At 38.6% G+C, this 26,595-nt stretch overlaps 2 non-coding genes across 2 annotated transcripts; both read left to right on the top strand.

Moving 5' to 3' along the window:
• The first annotated feature begins 440 nt into the window (after window positions 1-440).
• On the top strand, window positions 441-548 carry LOC112793139 (small nucleolar RNA R71). The gene has a single exon (XR_003197847.1). It is a non-coding gene; the product is annotated as a small nucleolar RNA R71 (small nucleolar RNA).
• Window positions 549-26,233: 25,685 nt separating this feature from the next.
• Window positions 26,234-26,337, top strand: LOC112793804 (small nucleolar RNA R71). The gene has a single exon (XR_003198495.1). It is a non-coding gene; the product is annotated as a small nucleolar RNA R71 (small nucleolar RNA).
• The last annotated feature ends 258 nt before the right edge of the window (window positions 26,338-26,595 follow it).

Below are 26,595 nucleotides of genomic sequence, written 5' to 3'. Positions count from 1 at the left end.
AAATTTGGATGATTTCTCCATGAAGGATTATAGGTGTTTCCATAGGGTTCTCCCATGTAATTCACCTCTTCCATTGAAGGGTTCTCAGGATCATAAGCTTCTTCCTCAGATGAAGCTTCCTTAGTACTGCTTGGTGCATTTTGCATTCCAGACAGACTTTGAGAAATCATATTGACTTGTTGAATCAATATTTTGTTCTGAGCCAATATGGCATTCAGAGTGTCAATCTCAAGAACTCTTTTCTTCTGACTAGTCCCATTGTTCACAGGATTTCTTTCAGAAGTGTACATGAATTGGTTATTTGCAACCATTTCAATCAGCTCTTGAGCTTCTGTAGGCGTCTTCTTCAGATGAAGAGAGCCTCCAGCAGAGCTATCCAAAGACATTTTGGATAGTTCAGAGAGACCATCATAGAAAATACCTATGATGCTCCATTCAGAAAGCATATCAGAGGGACACTTTCTGATTAATTGTTTGTATCTTTCCCAAGCTTCATAGAGGGATTCTCCTTCCTTCTGTCTGAAGGTTTGGACTTCCACTCTAAGCTTACTCAATTTTTGAGGTGGAAAGAACTTTGCCAAGAAGGCATTGACTAGCTTTTCCCAAGAGTCCAGGCTTTCTTTAGGTTGAGAGTCCAACCATGTTCTAGCTCTGTCTCTTACAGCAAAAGGGAATAGCATAAGTCTGTAGACCTCAGGGTCAACCCCATTAGTCTTGACAGTGTCACAGATTTGCAAGAATTCAGCTAAAAACTGATGAGGATCTTCCAATGGAAGTCCATGGAACTTGCAATTCTGTTGCATTAGAGAAACTAATTGAGGCTTAAGCTCAAAGTTGTTTGCTCTAATGGCAGGGATAGAGATGCTTCTCCCATAGAAGTCGGGAGTAGGTGCAGTAAAGTCACCCAGCACCTTCCTTGCATTGTTGGCATTGTTGTTGTTTTCGGCTCCCATGAGCTCTTCTTCCTTGAAGAATTCGGTTAGGTCCTCTACAGAGAGTTGTGCCTTAGCTTCTCTTAGCTTTCGCTTCAAGGTCCTTTCAGGTTCAGGGTCAGCCTCAACAAGAATGCTTTTGTCTTTGCTCCTGCTCATAAGAAAGAGAAGAGAACAAGGAAATATGGAATCCTCTATGTCACAGTATAGAGATTCCTTGAGGTGTCAGAAGAAAAAGAAAAATGGAAGGCAGAAGTAGAAAATTTGAACTTATCAAAGAAGATGAAGTTCGAATTTTGCATTAGGGAATAGTGTTAGTCCATAAATAGAAGGATGTGAGAAGAAGGGAAGTAATTTTCGAAAATTAAGGAAAAGATTTTGAAAACATTTTTGAAAAACACTAATTGATTTTCGAAAATGAAAGTGGGAAAGAAGTAAAGTAATTTTTGAAAAAGATTTTGAAATTAGAAATAAAAAAGATTTGATTGAAAGTTATTTTGAAAAAGATGTGGTTAAGAAGATATGATTAGTTTAAAAAAAATGTGATTGAGAAGATATGATTTGAAAGACATTTTAAAAGGATTTGATCTTAAAAATTAATGACTTGGCTATCAAGAAAAGATATGATTCAGACATTAAACCTCTCTCAACAGAAAAGGAAACATACTTGAAATGTTGAGTCAAATCATTAATTGATAGCAAGTATCTTTGAAAATAGAAAGAAATTGATTTTGAAAAAGATTTGATTGAAAAGATATGATTTGAAAAAGATTTGATTTTGAAAAACTTTGAAAACTTGAAAAAAAATTGCGTTGAAAAACAGAATCTTCCCTCTTGTGCCATCCTGGTGTTAAACGCCCAGAATGGTGCACATTCTGGCGTTTAACGCCCAAAACACTACCTTTTTGGGCGTTAAACGCCCAACCAGGTACCCTGGCTGGCGTTTAAACGCCAGTCTGTCCTTCTTCACTGGGCGTTTTGAACGCCCAGCTTTTTCTGTATAATTCCTCTGCAGTATGTTCTGAACCTTCAATTCTCTGTGTTACTGACTTGAGAAGACACAATTTAAAAATATTTTTGGATTTTTAATGATAAGGAAAAATCAAAATACAACTAAAATCAAATAACAATGCATGCAAGACACCAAACTTAGCAATTTGCATACTACTGACACTAATGAGAATGCATATGAGACACATAAACACTCAAGTCAAGAGAATTCAAAGATTAGAGTAAGAAAATCATCAAGAACAACTTGAAGATCCTTAAGACACATGAATGAATGCATGCAATTGACACCAAACTTAAAATGAAACACTAGACTCAAACAAAAAAATTTTTTGGGTTTTATGATTTTGTAAATTTTTTTGTGATTTTCGAAAATTAAGTGGAAAAAAAAAGAGAATAAAGGCATCAAAATTCTTAATGAGAATTCTAGGAATCAGTGCAATGCTAGTCTAAGACTCCGGTCCAGGAATTAGACATGGCTTCACAGCCAGCCAAGCTTTCAAAGAAAGCTTCGGTCCAAAACACTAGACATGGCCAAAGGCCAGCCAAGCCTTAGCAGATCACTGCTCCAAAAGCAAGATTGATAGAAATCAACAAGCTTTTGTGATGATAGGTTGAAACCTCGGTCCAATGAAATTAGACATGGCTTCACAGCCAGCCAGACTTCAACAAATCATCATGAAACTCTAGAATTCATCTTCAAGAATTCTGAAAAAAAATACCTAATCTAAGCAACAAGATGAACCGTCAGTTGTCCATACTCGAACAATTCCCCGGCAACGGCGCCAAAAACTTGGTATGCGAAATTGTGATCACTACTTTTCACAACTCAATTAATCCCCGGTGATGAACCCAAAAACTTGGTGTTCAATACCATGGCATAAACACAACTTCACACAACTAACCAGCAAGTGTACTGGGTCGTCCAAGTAATAAACCTTACGCGAGTAAGGGTCGATCCCACAGAGATTGTTGGTATGAAGCAAGCTATGGTCACCTTGTAAATCTCAGTCAGGCAAACTCAAATGGATATGGGTGATATACGAATAAAACATAAAGATAAGGATAGAGATACTTATGTAATTCATTGGTAGGAATTTCAGATAAGCGTATGAAGATGCTTGTCCCTCCCGTCTCTCTGCTTTCCTACTGTCTTTATCCAATCCTTCTTACTCCTTTCCATGGCAAGCTTATGCAAGGGTTTCACCGTTGTCAGTGGCTACCTCCCATCCTCTCAGTGGAAATGTTCAACGCACCCTGTCACGTCACGGCTATCCATCTGTCGGTTCTCAATCAGGCCGGAATAGAATCCAGGGATTCTTTTCGTCTGTCACTAACGCCCCGCCCTCAGGAGTTTGAAGCTCGTCACAGTCATTCAATCATTGAATCCTACTCAGAATACTACAGACAAGGTTAGACCTTCCGGATTCTCTTGAATGCCGCCATCAGTTCTAGCCTATACCACGAAGACTCTGATCTCATGGAATGGCTGGCTCGGTTGTCAGGCGAGCGCTCGGTTGTCAGGCGATCAACCATGCATCGTGTATCAGGAATCCAAGAGATATTCATCCAATCTAAGGTAGAACAGAGGTGGTTGTCAGGCACACGTTCATAGGTGAGAATGATGATGAGTGTCACGGATCATCACATTCATCAAGTTGAAGAACAAGTGATATCTTAGAACAAGAACAAGCAGAATTGAATAGAAGAACAATAGTAATTGCATTAATACTCGAGGTACAACAGAGCTCCACACCTTAATCTATGGTGTGTAGAAACTCCACCATTGAAAATACATAAGAACAAGGTCTAGGCAAGGCCGAATGGCCAGCCTCCCAATGATCTAAGATAGCATCAGAACAAAGATAACTACCCAGATATCTCAATACAATAGTAAAAGGTCATACTTATAGAAAACTAGTAGCCTAGGGTGTACAGAGATGAGTAAAAGACATAAAAATCCACTTCCGGGCCCACTTGGTGTGTGCTTGGGCTGAGCAATGAAGCATTTTCGTGTAGAGACTCTTCTTGGAGTTAAACGCCAGCTTTTATGCCAGTTTGGGCGTTTAACTCCCATTTTGGTGCCAGTTCCGGCGTTTAACGCTGAAATTTCTGAGGGTGACTTTGAACGCCGGTTTGGGCCATCAAATCTTGGGCAAAGTATGGACTATCGTATATTGCTGGAAAGCCCAGGATGTCTACTTTCCAACGCCGTTGAGAGCGCGCCAATTAGGCTTCTGTAGCTCCAGAAAATCCACTTCGAGTGCAGGGAGGTCAGAATCCAACAGCATCTGCAGTCCTTTTCAGTCTCTGAATCAGATTTTTGCTCAGGTCCCTCAATTTCAGCCAGAAAATACCTGAAATCACAGAATAACACACAAACTCATAGTAAAGTCCAGAAAAGTGAATTTTAACTAAAAACTAATAAAAATATACTAAAAACTAACTAGATCATACCAAAAACATACTAAAAACAATGCCAAAAAGCGTACAAATTATCCGCTCATCAACCGGCTAGTCCGGTTCAGTTTCAGAACATTGCCAATGCACACACACACGGTTCTAAGAAGAAGAAAGAAAGAAAAGAGAAATGAAGATCAGAGAGTGAGGAGAGGAGAAAGGGAGAAGAAAGAGAAGAGGAAGGAGATGGGGGAGACCGTGCCACGGAGGCCACTGCCATTCACCGTCCCGTCGCCACAATAGAGTCCATTGTTATTGTCATTTTCTGCGCCGTTGTGTTGCCATCGATGTAGAGGAAGCCACGAAGCTTAGCCACGACGAAGAAGAGAGAGCGCACGTTGGGAAGAAGAAGCCGCAACTGCCCTCGCGTCCGTCATTGTCTTTGCGGGAGCCATGTCGCCACCGTCGCCCTCGCCGTGAAGCCCGTCGCCGTCGCTGTTGTGTCCGCGCCGTCGTCACCATTGAAGATAAAGAGAGAGAGAGAGAGAGAGAGAGAGAGAGAGAGAGAGAGAGAGAGCTCGCGAAGAGTGAGAGAGAGACTGACAGGATATTGACGCACGCGAGAAGAGGCGAAGCCGTCGCGTGCTCCGTCGCCACTGCTAGAGGTGGGTGGCCGAGCTTTTGTTGTTGGAAAACGGCGCTGCCGTAGATGAGGTCCATTGTAAGTAAGGGTTTTGAGTTTGGTTTCCATTTTTTTGAATTCCGAGAAAATTATTATCGCTGTGTGGTGACGCGGGATAAATGTCGGCTAAGAAATTACCCAAGGATTTTCCAATTCAATGTCGCAAAGTATAGTCCCTACCAACAAGATATTCCAAGTCAAAGTTTAGAATAATGTCACAACTATCAAATCAAATACTAGGAGTGGAATCCCGGGTTGTCTTCCCTAGGAATTGCAACATGATGCACATTATTGGTTAGACATTTTGGGGGGTTTTTAAGTTGAGTGCAAGAAAAGTAAAATGACTAAAAATTAAGGTAATTAACAACTAACAAGTAAATTGAAGTAATTAGGACTAACAATCAACAATTAATTAGCTATCAAACATGCAATAGAAGATAACAATAGCATATAACTAAATGCAAGTAATCAATCTAAGAGAACTAATAGAGCAAATTCAACAAGAGATAAGTCAAGCAATCATAAGATGCAGTTTCACAAACACCTTGTGTGCACTAAAAGAAGACGTTGTAAAATTGAGAAATAAATCCAAATCAAAGCTATCCACTAAAAATAATTGATAATAACAAACCAATTAACACAAATAGAACATAAAAAACCTCAATGCATTAATAAAATCAAAATCCAACAAGATCCAAAATCATGATCCAAAACAAGTGAAATTGCATGAGTACTAAGCAAAATTAAAGAGTACAAACTACAATTAGGACACTAAAAATTGAAATTAACAAGAGTTTACTTCATGGGTTGAAATGAAAATGAACAAGAAACACTAAAACCTAGAGAGAAGGAAGAGTTTCTCCCTCTAAACTAAAAAATTATCAAAAACCAAGCTAATGGAATGTATGCTCTCAAGCTTGCTTCACCCCCAGCTTCTAGTCTTTGAATTGGGCTTCAAACTGGGCCAAGAACAGCTCAGAAATTGCCCCCAGTGTGCTTCCACTAATGAGGCACGTGATAGCTATCTCACATATGCGGCAATGTGGTCTGTGTACGTGGACGAGGGAAGATTCTGGTCATGCGTATGCATCGGTGACGCGTATGCGGGTGAAGAGAAAGTGAATTGTGCGTACGCATGCTGTGATGATGCGTATGCACAGATGCTGACAGCCAAAATCTTCATGATTTCCTACTCTTGCTTGCTCCTTTTTCCATCTCTTCTAATCTAACCTTGATATCTAAGACCTAAAATCACTTAACAGACATATCAAAGCATCGAATGGAATTTAAGGGAATTAAAATAACATTTTTGGAGCCTAAAAAGTATGTTTTTGCAATTAAGTGCGATTTGGAAGGAAATCACAAATGCATGCTATTTCAGTGAATAAGTGTGAGATTATGTGGTGAAATCCATTCATTTCAAGCCAAAATTCATCATCAAACATAGATTCATCAATTCCCCCGCACTTAAACAATAGCATGTCCTCATACTAATCAAAATGAGAAAGTAAAAGAAGGGGGGAACAAGTTATTGAATGCAACTACTCATGTGTATGCAACTATACTAATGCTTGATATCTACCTATATCTATACCATAATGTCCTATGAAATTGGTAAGAACAAACAACCAAACTTCCAAGTAAGTATATAAGCACATAGGGCTTAAACGACTCACAAGTGCAACACAATTATAATCCAAAGAATTGATTCAAATTCATAATTGAGCAACTTGCAAAATAATATAAACAAGGTGTGGAGAAATAGATTTGAGCAATCAAACCCCTCGCCGGATGTGTGTACACTCTAATCGCCAGTGTTTAGGGTTTAATCGCTTAATTTCCCTCTAATCATGCGTTCTCAAATTTGCTCTCCATCTAACAATCAATAAACACTTGATGTATGAACACAAATATCATGAGGTCTTTAAAGGATTGTAATGGGGCTAGAGTCAAGATAGGATTAATATGGTTAAATGGACTTTCAAATTGAATTTTTGATTAACTTAAGTATCCCCACAGCCCATATCACTTAATCACCCAAAATGCAACCTAACCACCCACGATTTCCTTTTTACATATTCATGCATTCCCTTTTTAATCGAAATGCATATGCATTATTAACATTTTCCAACTTTGGGACATTTTGTCTCCTTTTTATTATATATATATATATATATATATATATATATATATATATATATATTTTAAGAAAAAGATAATTTCGTACTTGAAAAATTTTGCTTTTCTTTCTTTTTATCAACACTAATTGCATATGGTTAAGCAATTTGTCACATGAATGCACATCATTTTTCCAATATTTTCAATGAAGCACCCAAACATATATTTTCATTCACTACCAATGTCTCCCAACAATTCCCCCACACTTACTTAATACACACACCTCAACCTATGCTAATCATAGATGTAATTTAAGGTTATCCATGGTTTTTCACTTAAGGTTAATGATGTGGTAACACATAGAAAAGAAGGGGATTCAAAGGCTCAAAATTGGATACAAAGGTAGATGTAAGGGTATGGCCATATGGGTTAGTAAATTTCAATTGAAATTATGGCCTCAATCATGCTAAATGCATTCAAAACATCAAATATCATATATAAAGAATTAAGCAAATTCAAGATCACAATCAAAGAAGGAGTATATCACACAAGAATAACAATTCGTGGTTGGAGTATGCAACCACACATTAAGGCTCAACAACTTACGAGGTTGATTGTTCTAGCTCTTTCCTATACTCCACAAAATATTTCAAGCAAGTTCAAAAGCAATCTTTGAATCAATTCAATAGAGTGCCCTTAAAAGTCTTTCATGAAAGCTTTTTATGTTATTTTTACCAACTTATTCTTTATGTATGTATGTGCTATGTGTTGGATGCAAACCAAATTCCTAGCTTTTTCTTAACTTCACTATCAAAGCATCAATCATGACATTTTAGGAAAACAGGCATGAGCTAGGTGCTATCACTATTTACAATCATCCAATCACATTCTCTATCCATAGAATATATACCAAAATAAAAGGCAATATATACACCAACTAAGACAAAAGAGCATGTCATTCCAGAATTCAAACTAAAGCTAGACCAAGATATATGTCCATCCAAAATAGAAGTGCGCAATGTAAAAGTCAAAAGTAGTAACTATCCACAAGGTTCTATCAATGGTGCGTGTCCAAAGTGGGTTAGAAATTTTTCTCAAAATAGAATTGGCGTTGCAAGTATAGTTCCTGGTGCACGAAATTGTGATCACACTTTTCATAACTCCGCACAACTAACCAGCAAGTGTACTGGGTCGTCCAAGTTATACCTTACGTGAGTAAGGGTCGATCCCACGGAGATTGTCAGCTTGAAGCAAGCTATGGTCATCATGTAAATCTCAGTCAGGCGGATTCAAATGGTTTTGAGGTTTTGATAATTAACAGATAAATAAAACATAAAATAAGATAAAGATACTTATGTAATTCATTGGTGGGAATTTTAGATAAGCATTTGGAGATGCTTTGTTGCTTCTGAATCTCTGCTTTCCTGTTGTCTTCCTCCAATTATGCATCCTCCCTTCCATGGCAAGCTGTAAGTTGGTGGATCACCGTTGTCAATGGCTACCATCCGTCCTCGCAGTGAAAATGGTTCGGCTACAGTTCTGACCGCAGGGCTAATCATCTGTCGGTTCTCACTTCTGTCAGAATAAGATCCATTGATCCTTTTGCGCACTGTCACTGCGCCCAACAGTCGCAAGTTTGAAGCTCGTCACAATCATCTCCTCCCAGATCCTACTCGGAATACCACAGACAAGGTTTAGACTTTCCGGATCTCAGAAATGCTACCAATTGTTTCTAGCCTATACCACGAAGGTTCTGATCTCACTGATTTAAATGTTCTGTTGTCAGGAGATGCTAGTCAAATGCATGGATCAGAGAACCAAGAGAATATACTCCAGCTGGCATCCAATGACTATGTTGAACATCATGTAGACCGCTTGTGGTTGTCAGGCACGCGGATCTTGGCTAAGCGAGTACTGAAGATGGTGGGTGATTGTCACGGATCACCCCTTCAGTTTGACTTAACTGAATTAAGTACGAGAGTATATCTTGCAGAAGGAGTAGGCGTGAATTGAAAGAAAAACAATAGTACTTGCATTAATTCATGAGGAACAGCAGAGCTCCTCACCTTAATCTATGAGGTGTAAAAACTCCACCATTGAAAATACATAAGAATAAAAGGTCTAGGAATGGCCGAATGGCCAGCCTCCCAAATGGCATAAGAATTCGAAGACAGGGGAAGAAGACCCCAATACAATAGTAAAAAGTGCTATTTATACTAAACTAGTAAACTAGGTTTTTAGAAAATGAGTAGATAGTGCAGAAATCCACTTCTGGGCCCATTTGGTGTGTCCTTGGGCTGAGCTTTGAAGCTTTCACGTGAATAGGCCATCTTTGGAGTTAAACACCAGCTTGGATGCCAATTTGGGCGTTTAACTCCAGTTCTGGTGCCAGTTCCGGCGTTTTACGCCAGAAAAGGGTCTCTGGTGGGCATTTGGACACCAGTTTGGGCCATCAAATCTCGGGTAAAGTATATACAATTATACATTTATGGAAAGCCCAGGATGTCTACTTTCTAACACAATTGAGAGCTTGGCGATTGGGCTTCTGTAGCTCCAGAAAATCCACTTCGACTACAGGGAGGTTAGAATCCAACAACATCTGCAGTCCTTTCTCAGCTTTGGAATCAGATTTTTGCTCAAGTCCCTCAATTTCAGCCAGAAAATACCTGAAATCATAGAAAATCATACAAACTCATAGTAAAGTCTAGAAATATGAATTTTACATAAAAACTAATAAAAATATACTAAAAGTGACTAAAACATACTAGAAACTACCTAAAAAACAATGCCAAAAAGCGTATAAATTATCCGCTCATCATAACACCAAACTTAAATTGTTACTTGTCCCAAAGCAACTAAAAATAAGATAAAAAGAAGAGAATATACAATAAATCCCAAAATATCAATGAAGCTTTGTTCTAATTAGATGAGCGGGACTTGTGGCTTTTTGCTTCTGAACAGTTTTGGCATCTCACTTTATCCTTTGAAGTTCAGAATGATTGGCATCCATAGGAACTCAAAATTTAGACAGTGTTATTGATTCTCTTAGTTCAGTATGTTGATTCTTGAACACAACTACTTATGAGTCTTGGCCGTGACCCTAAGCATATTGTTTTCCAGTAGTACCACCGGATACATAAATGCCACAAAGACATAACTGGGTGAACCTTTTCAGATTGTGACTCAGCTTTGCTAGAGTCCCCAGTTAGAGGTGGCCAGAGTTCTTAAGCACACTCTTTTGCTTTGGATCATGACTTTAACCACTCAATCCCAAGCTTTTCACTTGGACCTTCATGACACAAGCACATGGTTAGGGACAGCTTGATTTAGCCACTTAGGCCAGGATTTTAATCCCTTGGACCCTCTTATCCACTGATGCTCAATGCCTTAGATCCTCTTTACCCTTGTCTTTTAGTTTAAAGGGTTACTAGCTTTTTGCTCTTGCCTTTTGGTTTAAAGAGCTATTGGCTTTTTCTGCTTACTTTTTCTTTTCTTTCTTTTTTTTTTCGCCTATTTTTTTCGCAAGCTTTGTATTTTTCACTGCTTTTTCTTGCTTCAAGCATTAATTTCATGATTTTTCAGATTATCAATAACATTTCTCCTTTTTCATTATTCTTTCAAGAGCCAACAATTTTAACATTCATAAACTTCACTATAAAAAATATGCGCTGTTCAAGCATTCATTCAGAAAACAAAAAGCATTGCCACCACATCAAAATAATTAAGCTAATTTCAAGATAGAATTCGAAATTCATGTACTTCTTGTTCTATTGCAAATAGAAACATTTTTCATTTAAGAAAGGTGAAGGATTCATGGAACACTCATAGTTTTAAGACATAGGCACTAGACACTAATGATCATGTAATAAAGACACAAACATAGAAAAAACATAAAGCATAAAAACTGAAAAACAGAAAATTAAGAACAAGGAAATTAAAGAACGGGTCCACCATAGTGACGGCGGCTAGTTCTTCCTCTTGAAGATCCTATGGAGTGCTTAAGCTCCTCAATATCTCTTCCTTACCTTTGTTGCTCCTCCCTCATGGCTCTTTGGTCCTCTCTAATTTCATGGAAGATAATGGAGTGCTCTTGGTGCTCTATTCTTAGTTGCTCTATACTGGAACTCAAATCTCCTAAAGAGGTGTTGAGTTGCTCCCAATAGTTGTGTGGAGGAAAATGCATCCCTTGAGGCATCTCAGGGATTTCTTGATGAGGGACTTCCTCATGCTTTTGTTGAGGTCCATGAGTGGGATCTCTTGTTTGCTCCATCCTCTTTCTAGTAATGGGCTTTTGAGATGAATCTCTCCATCTCGCATGACTCGGAGGTGGAAGCAATTGCTTTCCCTTTCCTCTTTCTAGAGGTTTCTCCGGTCTTAGGTGCCATTAATGGTTATGAAAAAATAAAAAGCACAGCTTTTTTCCCATACCAAACTTAAAAGGTTTGCCCGTCCTCGAGCAAAATAAGAAAGAAAGGAGGAGAAGAAGAAGAAATAGAGGAGATGGAGGTGTGGGAGTGGTTCGGCCAAGGGGGGTTGGGAGTGTTTATGATGTGTGAAAATAAAGAAGTAAGGGGGTATTTATAGGGTAAAGGGGAGAGGGAATCCGTGTGATAGGGGTTGGGTTTAGGAGGAAAATAGTTTGAATTTGAGTGGGTGAGGGTAGGTGAGTTGTATGATGGGAAACAGTGGATGTATGTGAGTAGTGAAGAGATTATGGGGAAGAGGGTAGGATTTGATAGGTGAATGGTGTTTGGGAAAGAGTGTTATGGAAAGATGTGAAGAGGAATGAGAGTGAGTTGGGGTAGGTAGGGATCTTGTGGGGTCCACAGATCCTGAGGTGTCAAGGATTTATCATTCCTGTACCTTTCTGGCGTTTAAACGCCCTCTGTGTGGCTTTTCTAGCATTAAACAATAGGCTGATGCCCCTTTCTGGTGTTAAACGCCAGTCTGGCTGCCAGTTTTGGTGTTTATGTCCCAAAATGCTGCCAAACTGGGCGTTAAACGCCCATTCTGCTACCCTTACTAGCTTTTAACACCAGCCAGACACTAGACACCTTTTCTGGAATTATACGCCAGTCTGTGTGCCATTTATGGTGTTTAACGCCCAGAATGGTGCCAGACTAGGCGTTAAACGCCCACTTTGCTAGCCTTACTGGCGTTTGAACGCCAGTAAGCTCGTTCTCCAGGGTGTGCTATTTTTGATGCTTTTTTTATTCCTGCTTTAATTCTGTAGCTGTTTTTGTGACTTCACATGATCATCAACCTAAAGAAGACATAGACTAACACTAGAAAATAGAATGAAAAAGTAATTAATATAGATAAATAAAATTGGGTTGCCTTATAATAAGCGCTTCTTTAATGTCAATATCTTGACAGGAAGCTCTTACAGAGCTTCACAGATGCTCAGAGCATGGTTGTGGCCTTCCAACACCAAACTTAAAAGTTGAGTGTGGGGGCTCTGTCTGGCTCTGTATCGAGAGAAGCTTTTCATGCTTCTTCTTCATGTTTACAAAAGAAGATCCTTGGGTCTTGAACACAAGGTAGTCCTCATTCAATTGAAGGACTAACTCTCCTCTGTCCATATCAATCACAACCCTTGTTGTGGCTAGGAAGGGTCTTCCAAGGATGATAGATTTATCCTCATCCTTTCCAGTGTCTAGGATTATAAAGTCAGCAGGGACGTAAAGGCCTTCAACCTTCACTAAGACATCCTCTACAAGTCTATAAGCTTGTTTCATTGATTTGTCTGCCATCTCTAGTGAGATTCTTGCAGCTTGTACCTCAAAGATCCCTAGTTTCTCCATTACAGAGAATGGCATGAGGTTGATACCTGACCCCAGGTCACATAGAGCCTTTTCAAAGGTCATGGTGCCTATGGTACAAGGTATTAAGAACCTTCTTGGATCCGATTTCTTCTGAGGTAGTTTTTGTTGAACCAAGGCATTCAATTCATTAATGAGCAATGAAGGTTCATCCTCTCAAGTCTCATTACCAAATAACTTGGCATTAAGCTTCATGATTGCTCTTAGATACCTAGCAATTTGCTCTTCAGTGATATCTTCATCCTCTTCAGAGGAAGAATACTCATCAGAGCTCATGAATGGCAATAGTAAGTTCAATGGAATCTCTATGGTCTCTGGATGAGCCTCAGATTCCTTTGGTTCCTCATTAGGGAACTCCTTATTGGTCAGTGGATGTCCAGCAGGGTCTTCCTCACTGGAAATCACTGCCTTTTCACTCTCTCCAGGTTCGGCCACTTTGGATATGGTTATGGCCTTGCACTCTCTTTTGGGATTCTCTTCTGTATTGCTTGGGAGAGTACTAGGAGGAGTTTCAGTAACTCTTTTACTCACCTGACCCACTTGTGCCTCCAAATTTCTAATGGAGGACCTTGTTTCATTCATGAAACTGAGAGTGGTCTTAGATAGATCAGAGACTATGTTTGCTAAGCCAGAGAGGCTCTGCTCAGAATTCTCTGTCTGTTGCTGAGAAGATGATGGAAGAGGTTTGCTATTGCCAAACTTATTTATCCCACCATTATTGTTGTTGAGGCCTTGTTGAGGCTTCTGTTGATCCTTCCATGAGACATTTGGATGATTCCTCCATGAAGGATTATAGTTGTTTCTATAGGATTCTCCCATGTAATTCACCTCTTCCATTGCAGGATTCTCAAGGTCATAAGCTTCTCCTTCACAGGAGGCTTCTTTAGTACTGCCAGATGTAGCTTACAATCCAGTCAGATTATGAGAAATTATATTGACTTGCTGATTCAATATTTTATTTTGAACCAATATGGTATTCAGAGTATCAATCTCAAGAACTCCTTTCTTCTGAGTCGTCCCATTATTCACAGGATTTCTTTTAGAAGTGTACATGAACTGGTTATTCGCAACCATCTCAATGAGTTCATGGGCTTCTGCAGGGGTTTTCAGATGAAGGGATCCACCAGCAGAATGGTCCAATGACATCTTGGACAATTCAGATAGACCATCATAGAATATACATATGATGCTCCATTTGGGAAGCATGTAAGAATGACACCTTTTTGTTAATTGCTTGTATCTTTCTCAAGCTTCATAGAGGGATTCACCTTCCTTCTGTTTGAAGGTTTGGACGTCCACTCTAAGCTTGCTCAGCTTTTGAGGTGGAAAGAATTTGGTCAAGAAAGCGTTGACCAACTTGTCCCAAGAGTTCAGGCTTTCTCTAGGTTGTGAGTCCAACCATATCCTAGCTCTATCTCTTATAGCAAATGGAAAAAGCATAAGTCTGTAGTCCTCGGGATCAACCCCATTGATCTTAGCAATATCACAGATTTGCAAGAATTCAGCTAAGAACTGATGAGGATCTTCCGATGGAAGTCCATAAAACTTGCAATTCTGCTGCATTAGAGAAACTAATTGAGGTTTAAGTTCAAAGTTGTTTGCTCCAATGGTAGGAATTGAGATGCTTCTTCCATAGAAGTTGGAAGTTAGTGCAGTATAGTCACCAAGCATCTTCCTTGCATCTCTAGCATTGTTGTTGGGTTCGACTGCCATGTCTGCTTCTTTTTCGAAATTCTCTGTAAGGTCCTCTCCAAAGTGTTGTGCTTTAGCTTCTCTTAACTTCTTCTTCAGAGTCCTTTCAGGTTCAGGATCAGCTTCAACAAGAATGTTTTTATCCCTGTTTCTGCTCATATGAAAAAAAAGAGAACAAAAAGGAGTAATGGAATCCTCTATGTCACAGTATAGAGATTTCTTGATGTGTTAGAAGAAAAGAAGAATATAGGAATGAGGTAGAGAGAGAATAAGAAAAATTCAAACACAGAGGGAGAGAGAGGGTTCAAATTATAAGTAGAAGTGAAGTGTTAGCAAATAAATAGAAAGAGATGAGAGAGAGAGAGTATTCGAAAATTAAAACTTAAAAGATTTAAAAAGATTTTAAAACTAAAAATATTTTTAATTAATTAATTGTTTTAGTTTAAATTAAAAAGATTTTTGAAAAAGTGTTTAGTGATTTCGAAAAAGATAAGAAATAGTAATTAGTTGAAAAAAAATTTGAAAATAATTTTGAAAAGATAAGAAGTTAGAAAAATATTTTGAAATCAAAATTTAAAAAGGTATGATTGAAAAAGATTTGATTGAAAAAAGATTTGATTTTAAAAAGATATGATTGAAAAAATTTTGATTTATTTAAAATTGATGACTTGACTAACAAGAAACTAAAAGATATGATTCTAAAATTTAAAGATTGATCCTTTCTTAACAAGAAAGTAACAAACTTGCAATTTTTGAATCAAAACATGAATTGTTAGCAAGGATTTTTGAAAATGTGGAAAGATAAGATTTTAAAATTATGATTTAAAACATGAAAAATTTGAAAAAAAAATTAAATTTGAAACGAAATTACCTCCCCTCTGTCATCCTGGAGTTAAACGCCCAGGATGCTATCCATTCTGGTGTTTAACGCCCAGAATGCTACCTCTTTGGGCGTTTAACGCCCAGCCAAATACCCTGGCTGGCATTTAACGCCAGAATTCCTTCCTTATTGGGCATTTTTCTAAATGCCCAGCTTTTTCTGTGATTCCTCTGCTGTATGTTTTGAATCTTCATTTCTCTGTATTATTTACTTGAAAATAGAAATTTTTGATATTTTTTTGAATTTTTAATGTGGAGAGAGAAAAACAACAAAATGACACAAAACATGAAAAATTAAGATCAGAATAAGTAATGCATGCAAGAACACTTTGAATGTCAAGATGAACACCAAAAACACTTTGAAGATCATGATGAACATCAAGAACATAATTTTGAAAATTTTTAAGAAAAGAAAGATATGCAAGACACCAAACTTAGAAATTTTTAATGTTTAAACACTATGATTTTGAAAATCCATATGAAAAACAAGAAAAGACACAAAACAGGAGAATTTAAAGATCAGAACAAGGAAAATTATCAAGAATAACTTGAAGATCAATGAAGAACACAATGCATATGTTTTCAAAAATTAAGAAAAATTAAAGCATGCAATTGACACCAATCTTAAAATTTAAGACTAGACTCAAACAAGAAACACAAAAAATATTTTTTTGGTTTTTATGATTTTATTAATTTTTTGTAGTTTTTTTCAAAAATAAAAATAAAAAGCTTAAACATAAAATAAAATTACCTAATCTAAGCAACAAGATGAACCGTAAGTTGTCCAAACTCGAACAATCCCCGGCAACGGCGCCAAAAACTTGGTACACGAAATTGTTATCACATTTTTCACAACTCCGCACAACTAACCAGCAAGTGCACTGGGTCGTCCAAGTAATACCTTACGTGAGTAAGGGTCGATCCCACGGAGATTGTCGGCTTGAAGTAAGCTATGGTCATCTTGTAAATCTCAGTCAGGCGGATTCAAATGGTTATGAGGTTTTAAGTAACAGATAAATAAAACATAAAATAAGATAAAGATACTTATGTAATTCATTGGTGGGAATTTCAGATAAGCATTTGGAGATGCTTTGTTGCTTCTGAATCTCTGCTTTCCTGTTGTCTTCCTCCAATTATGCATCCTCTTTTCCATGGCAAGCTGTAAGTTGGTGGATCACCGTTGTCAATGACTACCATCCGTCTTCTCAGTGAAAATGGTCAAGCTACGGTTCTCACGGCAGGGCTAATCATCTGTCGATTCTCACTTGTGTCAGAATAAGATCCATTGATCCTTTTGCGCACTATCAATGCGCCTAACAGTCGCAAGTTTGAAGCTCGTCATAGTCATCCCCTCCTAGATCCTACTTGGAATACCACAGACAAGGTTTAGACTTTCCGGATCTTAGGAATGCTGCTAATTGTTTCTAGCCTATACCACGAAGGTTCTGATCTCACTGATTTGGATGCTCTATTATCAGGAGATGCTAGTCAAACGCATGGATCAGAGACCCAAGAGAATATACTCCAGCTAGCATCCAATGACTACGTTGAACATCATGTAGATCGCTTGTGGTTGTCAGGCACGCGGATCTTGGCTAAGCGAGTACTAAAGATGGTGAGTGATTGTCACGGATCACCCCTTCAGTCTGACTTAACTGAATTAAGTACGAGAGTATCTTACAGAAGGAGTAGGCGTGAATTGAAAGAAAAACAATAGTACTTGCATTAATTCATGAGGAACAGCAGAGCTCCTCACCTTAATCTATGAGGTGTAGAAACTCCACCGTTGAAAATACATAAGAATTCAAAAATAGGGGAAGAAGACCCCAATACAATAGTAAAAAGTGCTATTTATACTAAACTAGTAAACTAGGTTTTCAGAAAATGAGTAGATAGTGCAAAAATCCACTTCCGGGGCCCACTTGGTGTGTGATTGGACTGAGCTTTGAAGCTTTCATGTGCATAGGCCATCTTTGGAGTTAAACGCCAGCTTGGATGCCAGTTTGGGTGTTTAACTCCAGTTCTGGTGCCAGTTCTTGCATTTTATGCCAGAAAAGTGTCTCTGGTGGGCGTTTGGACGCCAGTTTGGGCCTTCAAATCTCTAGCAAAGTATGGACTATTACATATTGCTAGAAAGCCCAAGATGTCTACTTTCCAATGAAATTGAGAGCGTGCCAATTAGGTTTCTGTAGCTCCAGAAAATCATCTTCGAGTGCAAAGAGGTCAGAATCCAACAGTATCTGCAGTCCTTTCTCATCCTTTGAATCAGATTTTTGCTCAGGTCCCTTCATTTTAGCCAAAAGATACCTGAAATCACTGAAAAATACACAAACTCATAGTAAATTCCAGAAATGTGAATTTTTCATAAAAACTAATAAAAATATACTAAAAAGTGACTAAAACATACTAGAAACTACCTAAAAACAATGACAAAAAGTGTATAAATTATCCACTCATCATTTCCCAACCCAATAATTGGCCAACAACCAAAATTTGAATTCAAAAGATGTCACTATTTAAAACTAATTCAATTCCGGGAGTTTTCAATTCTTGGATTGTCTCCCAAGGACTCTTGAGAACAATGAGTGTACAATTTCGGTTGTGAAGCACAAGGGGTTTTCAATGAAGAGATGAACATATAAAGAAGTAAAAGAACATTAAAAAATTATAACAAATGAACTAATAAAAGAATTAAAGAACTAGCTATATACTATAGACAATTAACGTATAAAAGGATTGATGTATATGTGTGTGAATGATTTAAAGCATAAATGGAATCTTGGCTTAGAATGAGCTAAGGGTCCTTTCCTTGTTGAAACCACAACTATGACAATTATAATGGATTAATCTCACTTGATTAACCCTCACATCGGAGAGTAAGTTAAATGAGCATAAATGTTCTTAACCCACAAATCCTAGCTTGCTTACTAATCCCCTTAGCAACAAATTAGCATTAGTGGGAACAAGAACAATTAACAACCCAAGAATCATCACTAAATGTTGGACATTCTAACTCTAGAAATCTAATTGCTCACTTTTCCCAAGGCAAGAGATGGAAAATTATCCCATAATCATAATTGACATTTTGTCAAACACTTGGTGGGCAAAAACACTAAACATGGGAAAAATGAGAAAATGCTTGAAACTAAGAGCAATAAATGATCTTAATCAACAATGATAACTCAAACAAGCATATAACAATCATCAATCATCAAATTCATCAACAAGAAGCTAAAATTACAAAAAGTAGATAAAATTGAACTATGACTTTAATTACAAGAAAGAGTGTGGAAAAATGTAACTATAAAAAGTAGCAATAAAGAGATACTTACAATGGAAGCTAGCAAAATCCAAGATAAAAAATGAAAATAACACTTGAATGTAAAACCCTAATATAAACCCTAGAGATGATGAAAAACTTAGAGAAAAACTATACTAAAGCTTCCTACTACTACTCCTAAAACTATCCTAATGTTATCCTATGGTATGGTTTGGTTTTCCCCCTTCATTATGAGCTATTGGCTTCAGAATTGGGCCTCCAATCCATAAAAATCACAAGTCACGAGCAATTTTAATGAAGACATGTGCGGGCACCTGTGCGTACGCACACTCGGCCAAAATCTCTGCTTTTGTGCATGCACAAGGAGCTGTGCACATGTACACTAGGTGATGCTTTGGATGGTCGTGTGATGGGCTGAATTCACTACCCTTTCCCAATAATATTGATGAATCCGCTCTTGGCAAGCGCACCAAAATTATCGTCAAGTATTAACCCACAGTGGAGTGGGATCGTATCCACATAGATTGGTAGATTTGAGCAATTTTAATCAATTGGTGAATTAGTCAAGCTCAACAGAATAAGTTGTGTGTGCAGAATTATAAATGGCAGAAACATAAATGGCAAAAGAAATAAAAGAAAGCAATAAAATGCAGAAATGGAAATAACAAGAATGTAAAGGGGAATGGGATTTTGCAGAATGTAAGTAAAGCTATAAAAGAATAGGAGAGATAAGAATGGGGGAATTCATTGGGATCAGGAGATATTGTCTCTTTGGATTAATTCCAGCTCATATCCTCTTCAATCATGCAACAAGATGAACTGTCAGTTGTCCAAACTCGAACAATCCCCGGCAACGGCGCCGAAAACTTAGTGCACGAAATTGTGATCATCAACAATGGCGCTAAAAACTTGGTAGCGCTCTTAAACATGAATCACACTTAGTCACAACTCCGCACAACTAACCAGCAAGTGCACTGGGTCATCCAAGTAATACCTTACGTGAGTAAGGGTCGATCCCACGGAGATTGTTAGTATGAAGCAAGCTATAGTCATCTTGTAAATCTCAATAAGGTGTATAGTAAATGTTATGGAGTTTTTGAATATTAATAATAAATAAGCAGAAAATAAAGATAGAGTTACTCATGTAATTCAATGGTGGGAATTTCAGATAAGTGTCTGGAGATGCTTGTCCCTGTTGGATCTCTGCTTTCCTACTGCCTTCCTTCAATCCTTCTTATTTCTTTCCATGGCAAGCTGTATGTAGGGCATCACCGTTGTCAATGGCTACATCCCATCCTCTCAGTGAAAAAGGTCCAAATGCTCTGTCACAGCATGGGCTAATCATCTGTCGGTTCTCGATCATGTTGGAATAGAATCCCTTGATTCTTTTGCGTTTGTCATCACGCCCAACAATCGCGAGTTTAAAGCTCGTCACAGTCATTCAATCCCTGAATCATACTCGGAATACCACAGACAAGGTTTAGACTTTCCGGATTCTCATGAATACCGTCATCAATCTAGCTTATACCACGAAAATTCTGATTAAGGAATCTAAGAGATATGCGCCCGGTCTGAGGTAGAACGGAAGTGGTTGTCAGTCACGCGTTCATAGATGAGAATGACGATGAGTGTCACGGATCATCACATTCATCATGTTGAAGTGCAACGAATATCTTAGAATAAGAACAAGCGGAATTGAATAGAAAATAGTAGTAATTGCATTGAAACTTGAGGTACAGCAGAGCTCCACACCCTTAATCTATGGTGTGTAGAAACTCCACCGTTGAAAATACATAAGTGATGAAGGTTCAGGCATGGCCAAAGATGAATAATATAATAAAACTAAGACCAAAGATATCTAGTACAATAGTAAAATATCCTATTTATACTAGACTAGCTACTAGGGTTTACAGAAATAAGTAATTGATGCAGAAATCCACTTCCGGGGCCCACTTGGTGTGTGCTTGGGGCTGAGCTTGAGCTTTACATGAGCTGAGGCTTCTATTGGAGTTGAACGCCAAGTTGTAACGTGTTTTTGGCATTCAACTTTGGTTCGTGACGTGTTTCTGGCGTTTGACTCCAGAATGCAGCATGGAACTGGCGTTGAGCGCTAGTTTACGTTATCTAATCTCAAATAAAGTATGAACTATTATATATTGCTGGAAATCTCTGGATGTCGACTTTCCAACGCCGTTGAGAGCGCGGCAGTTGGAGTTTTGTAGCTCCAGAAAATTCATTTCGAGTGTAGGGAGGTCAGAATCCAACAGCATCAGCAGTCCTTTGTCAGCCTTTTATCAGAGCTTTGCTCAGGTCCCTCAATTTTAGCCAGAAAATACCTGAAATCACAGAAAAACACACAAACTCATAGTAAAGTCCAGAAATGTGAATTTAGCATAAAAACTAATGAAAACATCCCTAAAAGTAGCTAGATTATATTAAAAACTATCTAAAAACAATGCCAAAAGCGTATAAATTATCCACTCATCACAACACCAAACTTAAATTGTTGCTTGTCCCCAAGCAACTGAAAATCAATTAGGATAAAAAGAAGAGAATATACTATAAATCCCAAAATATCAATGAATATTAATTCTAATTAGATGAGCGGGACTTGTAGCTTTTTGCCTCTGAATAGTTTTGGCATCTCACTTTTTCCTTTGAAGTTTAGAATGATTGGCATTTATAGGAACTTAGAATTTCAGATAGTGTTATTGATTCTCCTGGTTAAGTTTGTTGATTCTTGAACACAGCTACTTTTATGAGTCTTGGCCGTGGCCCTAAGCAGTTTGTTTTCCTGTATTACCACCGGATACATAAATGCCATAGACACATGACTGGGTGAATCTTTTCAGATTGTGACTCAGCTTTGCTAGAGTCCCCAGTTAGAGGTGTCCAGAGCTCTTAAGCACACTCTTTTTGCTTTGGATCATGACTTTAACCACTCAGTCTCAAGCTTTTCACTTGGACCTGCATGCCACAAGCACATGGTTAGGGACAGCTTGATTTAGACGCTTAGGCCTGTATTTTATTTTCCTGGGCCCTCCTATCCATTGATGCTCAAAGCCTTGGATCCTTTTTACCCTTGCCTTTTGGTTTTAAGGGCTATTGGCTTTTTCTGCTTTCTTTTTCTTTCAAAAAAATTTTTTTCGCCATTTTTTTTCATATGCTTTTGCTTTTTCACTGCTTTTTCTTGCTTTAAGAATCAATTTTCATGATTTTTCAGATTGTCAATAATATTCTCTTTGTTCATCATTCTTTCAAGAGCCAATAATTTTAACATTCATAAACAACAAGATCAAAATTATGCACTGTTCAAGTATTCATTCAGAAAACATAAAGTATTGTCACCACATCAATATAATTAAACTAAATTCAAGGATAATTTTGAAATTTATGTACTTCTTGCTCTTTTGAATTAGAAACATTTTTCATTTAAGAGAGGTGAAGGATTTATGGAATTATTCATAGCCTTAAGACATAGTTACTAAATACTAATGATCATAAAGTAGAGACACAAAACATAAACACACATATAGCATAGAAAACGAAAAACAGAAAAAATAAGAACAAGAAATGAAACCTTAGTGATGGTGGCACTTTCTTCTTAAAGAACCAATGATGTCCTTGAGTTCTTCTATGTCTCTTCCTTGCCTTTGTTGCTCCTCCCTCATTGCTCTTTGATCTTCTCTAATTTCATGGAGAATGATGGAGTGCTCTTGATGTTCCACCCTTAATTGATCCATATTGTAACTCAAATCTTGAAGAGAAGTGTTGAGTTGTTCCCAATAGTTGTTGGGAGGAAAGTGCATCCCTTGAGGCATCTCCGGGATTTCTTGGTGATGAGCTTCCTCATGCGTCTCTTGGGTTCCATGAGTGGGCTCTCTTGTTTGCTCCATCCTTTTCTTAGTGATGGGCTTATCCTCCTCAATGGGGATGTCTCCTTCTATGATGACTCCAGCTGAGTAATATAGATGGCAAATAAGATGAGGAAAAGTTAGCCTTGCCAAGGTAGAGGGCTTTTTGGCTATTTTGTAGAATTCAAGGGAGATGACTTCATGAACTTCTACTTCCTCTCCATTCATGATTCTATGAATCATGATGGCCCGATCCACAGTAACTTTAGATCGGTTGCTAGTGGGGATGATCGAGCGTTGGATGAACTCCAACCATCCTCTAGCCACAGGCTTGAGGTCCAGTCTTCTTATTGAACCGGCTTGCCTTTGGAGTCCCTTTTCTATTGAGCTCCTTCAACACATATGTCCCTAAGGACTTGGTCCAACCTTTGATCAAAGTTGACCCTTCTTGTGTCGGGGTGTGCATCTCCTTGCATCATGGGCAAGTTGAATGCCAACCTTACATTTTCCAGACTAAAATCTTAGTATTTCCCCCGAACCATTGTAAGATAGTTCTTTGGATTCGGGTTCATACTTTGATCATGGTTCCTAGAGATCCATGCATGGGCATAGAACTCTTGGACCATTAGGATTTCGACTTGTTGGATGGGATTGGTTAGAACTTCCCAACCTCTTCTTTGGATCTCATGTCGGATTTCTGGATACTCATTTTTCTTTAGTTTGAAAGGGACTTCGGGGATCACCTTCTTCTTGGCCCCAACATCATAGAAGTGGTCTTGATGGGCTTTAGAGATGAATCTTTCCATCTCCCATGACTCGGAGGTGGAAGCTTTTGTCTTCCCTTTCCCTTTTCTAGAGGTTTCTCCGGCCATAGGTGCCATCAATGGTAATGGAAAAACAAAATGCTTATGCTTTTACCACACCAAACTTAGAATATTGCTCGCCCTCGAGCAAGAGAAGAAAGAAAAGAAGAAGAAGAAGAAGAAGAGAAAATATGGAGGAGAGTGGAGAAAGGTGTATTCGGCCAAGGTATAGGAGAGGGAGTTGTGTTGTGTGAAATTTAAGGATAATAGAGAGGTTTATATAGTGAGGGGAGAGGGAGTAGGTTCGGCCATTTAGGGTGGGAAAGAAATTTTGAATTTTGAAGGTAGGTGGGGTTTCTGGGGAAGAGTGGATGGATGTGAGTGGTGAAGGGGGTAATTGGGAAGAGAGATTGAGGTGATTGGTGAAGGGTTTTGGGGAAGAGTGTTTATCGGAAAGAGAGGATGAATGTTGAGAAGAGGGGAGAATATGGTAGGTGGGGATCCTGTGGGGTCCACAGATCCTGAGATGATCCTGTGGGATCCACAGATCCTGAGGTGTCAAGGATTTACATCCCTGCACCAATTAGGCATGTAAAATGTCTTTGCATGCAATTCTGGCATTTAAACGCCGAAGTGATGCATGTTCTGGGCGTTCAATGCCCATGTGCAGCATGTTTCTGGCGTTGAACGCCAGATCCATGCTTGTTTCTGGCGTTTAGCGCCAGCTCTCCTCAGGGTGCATTCCTGGCGTTTAAACACCAGGATGTTGCTTGTTTCTGGCGTTCAATGCCAGATCCATGCTCTGTTCTGGCGTTGAACGCCAGCCATATGCTCCTTACTGGCGTTTAAACGCCAGTAAGTCCTTCCTCCAAGGTATGATTTTTCTTCTGCTATTTTTGATTCTATTTTTAATTTTAATATTTTTTTGTGACTCCACATGATCATGAACCTAATAAAACATAAAAGAACAATGAAAATAAAATAAAATTAGATAAATAAAAATTAGGTTGCCTCCTAATAAGCGCTTCTTTAATGTCAATACCTTGACAGTAGGCTCTCATGGAGCCTCACAGGTGATCAGGTCAATGTTGTAGACTCCCAACACCAAACTTAGAGTTTGGATGTGGGGATTCAACACCAAACTTAGAGTTTGGTTATGGCCTCTCGACACCAAACTTAGAGTTTGATTGTGGGGGCTTTGTTTGACTCTGTACTGAGAGAAGCTTTTCATGCTTCCTCTCCATTATTAAAGAAGAAGATCCTTGAGTCTTAAACACAAGATAGTCCCCATTCAATTGAAGGACTAATTCTCCTCTGTTAACATCTATCACAGCTCCTACTGTGGCTAGGAAAGTTCTTCCAAGGAAGATGCATTCATCCTCCTCCTTCCTAGTGTCTAAGATTATGAAATCAGCAGGGATGTAAAGCCCTTCAACCTTTACCAACATGTCCTCTACCAATCCATAAGCTTGTCTTACTGACTTGTCGGCCATTTGCAATGAGAATATGGCAGGATGTACCTCAATGATCCCCAGCTTCTCTATTACCGAGAGTGGCATAAGATTTATGCCTGACCCCAGGTCACACAAAGCTTTTTCAAAGGTCATGGTACCTATGGTACAGGGTATTAAGAATTTACTAGGATCTTGTTTCTTTTGAGGTAAAGTTTGCTGAACCCAGGTATCTAGTTCACTAATGAGCAAGGGAGGTTCACCTTCCCAAGTCTCATTACCAAATAACTTGGCATTCAGTTTCATAATAGCTCCTAGATATTGAGCAACTTGCTCTCCAGTTACATCTTCATCCTCTTCAGAGGAAGAATAGTCTGCAGAGCTCATGAATGACAGAAGGAGGTTTAATGGGATCTCTATGGTCACTATATGAGCCTCAGATTCCCTTGGGTCCTCAATAGGGAACTCCTTCTTGCTTGAGAGACGTCCCATGAGGTATTCCTCATTGGGATTCACGTCCTCTCCTTCCTCTCTAGGTTCGGCCATGTTGATTATATCAATGGCCTTGCACTCTCTCTTTGGATTCTCTTCTGTATTGCTTGGGAGAGTACTAGGAGGAGTTTCAGTTATTTTCTTACTCAGCTGGCCCACTTGTGCCTCCAGATTTCTGATGGAGGACCTTGTTTCACTCATGAAACTTAAAGTGGCTTTAGACAGATCGGAGACCAAATTTGCTAAGTTAGAGGTACTCTATTCATAATTCTCTGTCTGTTGCTGAGAAGATGATGGATAAGGCTTGATATTACTGAGCCTATTTCTTCCACCATTATTAAAGCCTTGTTGAGGCTTTTGTTGATCCTTCCATGAGAAATTTGGATGATTTCTCCATGAATAATTATAGGTGTTTCCATAAGGTTCACCCATGTAATTTATCTCTGCCATTGCAGGGTTCTCAGGATCATAAGCTTCTTCTTCAGAAGATGCCTCTTTAGTACTATTGGATGCATTTTGCCATCCATTCAGACTTTGAGAAATCATGTTGACTTGCTGAGTCAACATTTTGTTCTAAGCTAATATGGCATTCAGAGCATCAATTTCAAGAACTCCCTTCCTCTGAGGCATCCCATTATTCACGGAATTCCTCTCAGAAGTGTACATGAATTGGTTATTTGCAACCATTTCAATAAGTTCTTGAGCCTCTGCAGGCATTTTCTTTGGGTGAATGGATCCACCTGTAGAATGGTCCAGTGACATCTTAGAGAACTCAGATAGACCATAATAGAATATATCTATCATGGTCCATTATGAAAATATGTCAGAAGGACATCTTTTGGTCATCTGCTTGTATCTTTCCCAAGCTTCATAGAGGGATTCACCATCTTTTTGTTTGAAGGTTTGAACATCCACTCTAAGCTTGCTCAGCTTTTGAGGAGGAAAGAACTTAGCCAAGAAGGCCGTGACCAGCTTATCCCAGGAGTCCAGACTATCTTTAGGTTGAGAGTCCAACCATGCTCTAGCTCTGTCTCTTACAGCAAAAGGGAAAAGCATGAGCCTGTAGACTTCAGGATATACTCCATTAGTCTTGACAGTCTCACAGATCTGCAAGAACTCAGTTAAGAACTGGTAGGGATCTTCTGATGGAAGTCCATAAAACTTGCAGTTTTGTTGCATTAG

This window comes from Arachis hypogaea, chromosome 3 (genome assembly GCF_003086295.3).
Source record: "Arachis hypogaea cultivar Tifrunner chromosome 3, arahy.Tifrunner.gnm2.J5K5, whole genome shotgun sequence".
Taxonomy (NCBI): Eukaryota; Viridiplantae; Streptophyta; class Magnoliopsida; order Fabales; family Fabaceae; genus Arachis; species Arachis hypogaea.
Note: the sequence above shows the minus strand (reverse complement) of the source record. Positions and strands in the feature narration are given on the sequence as shown.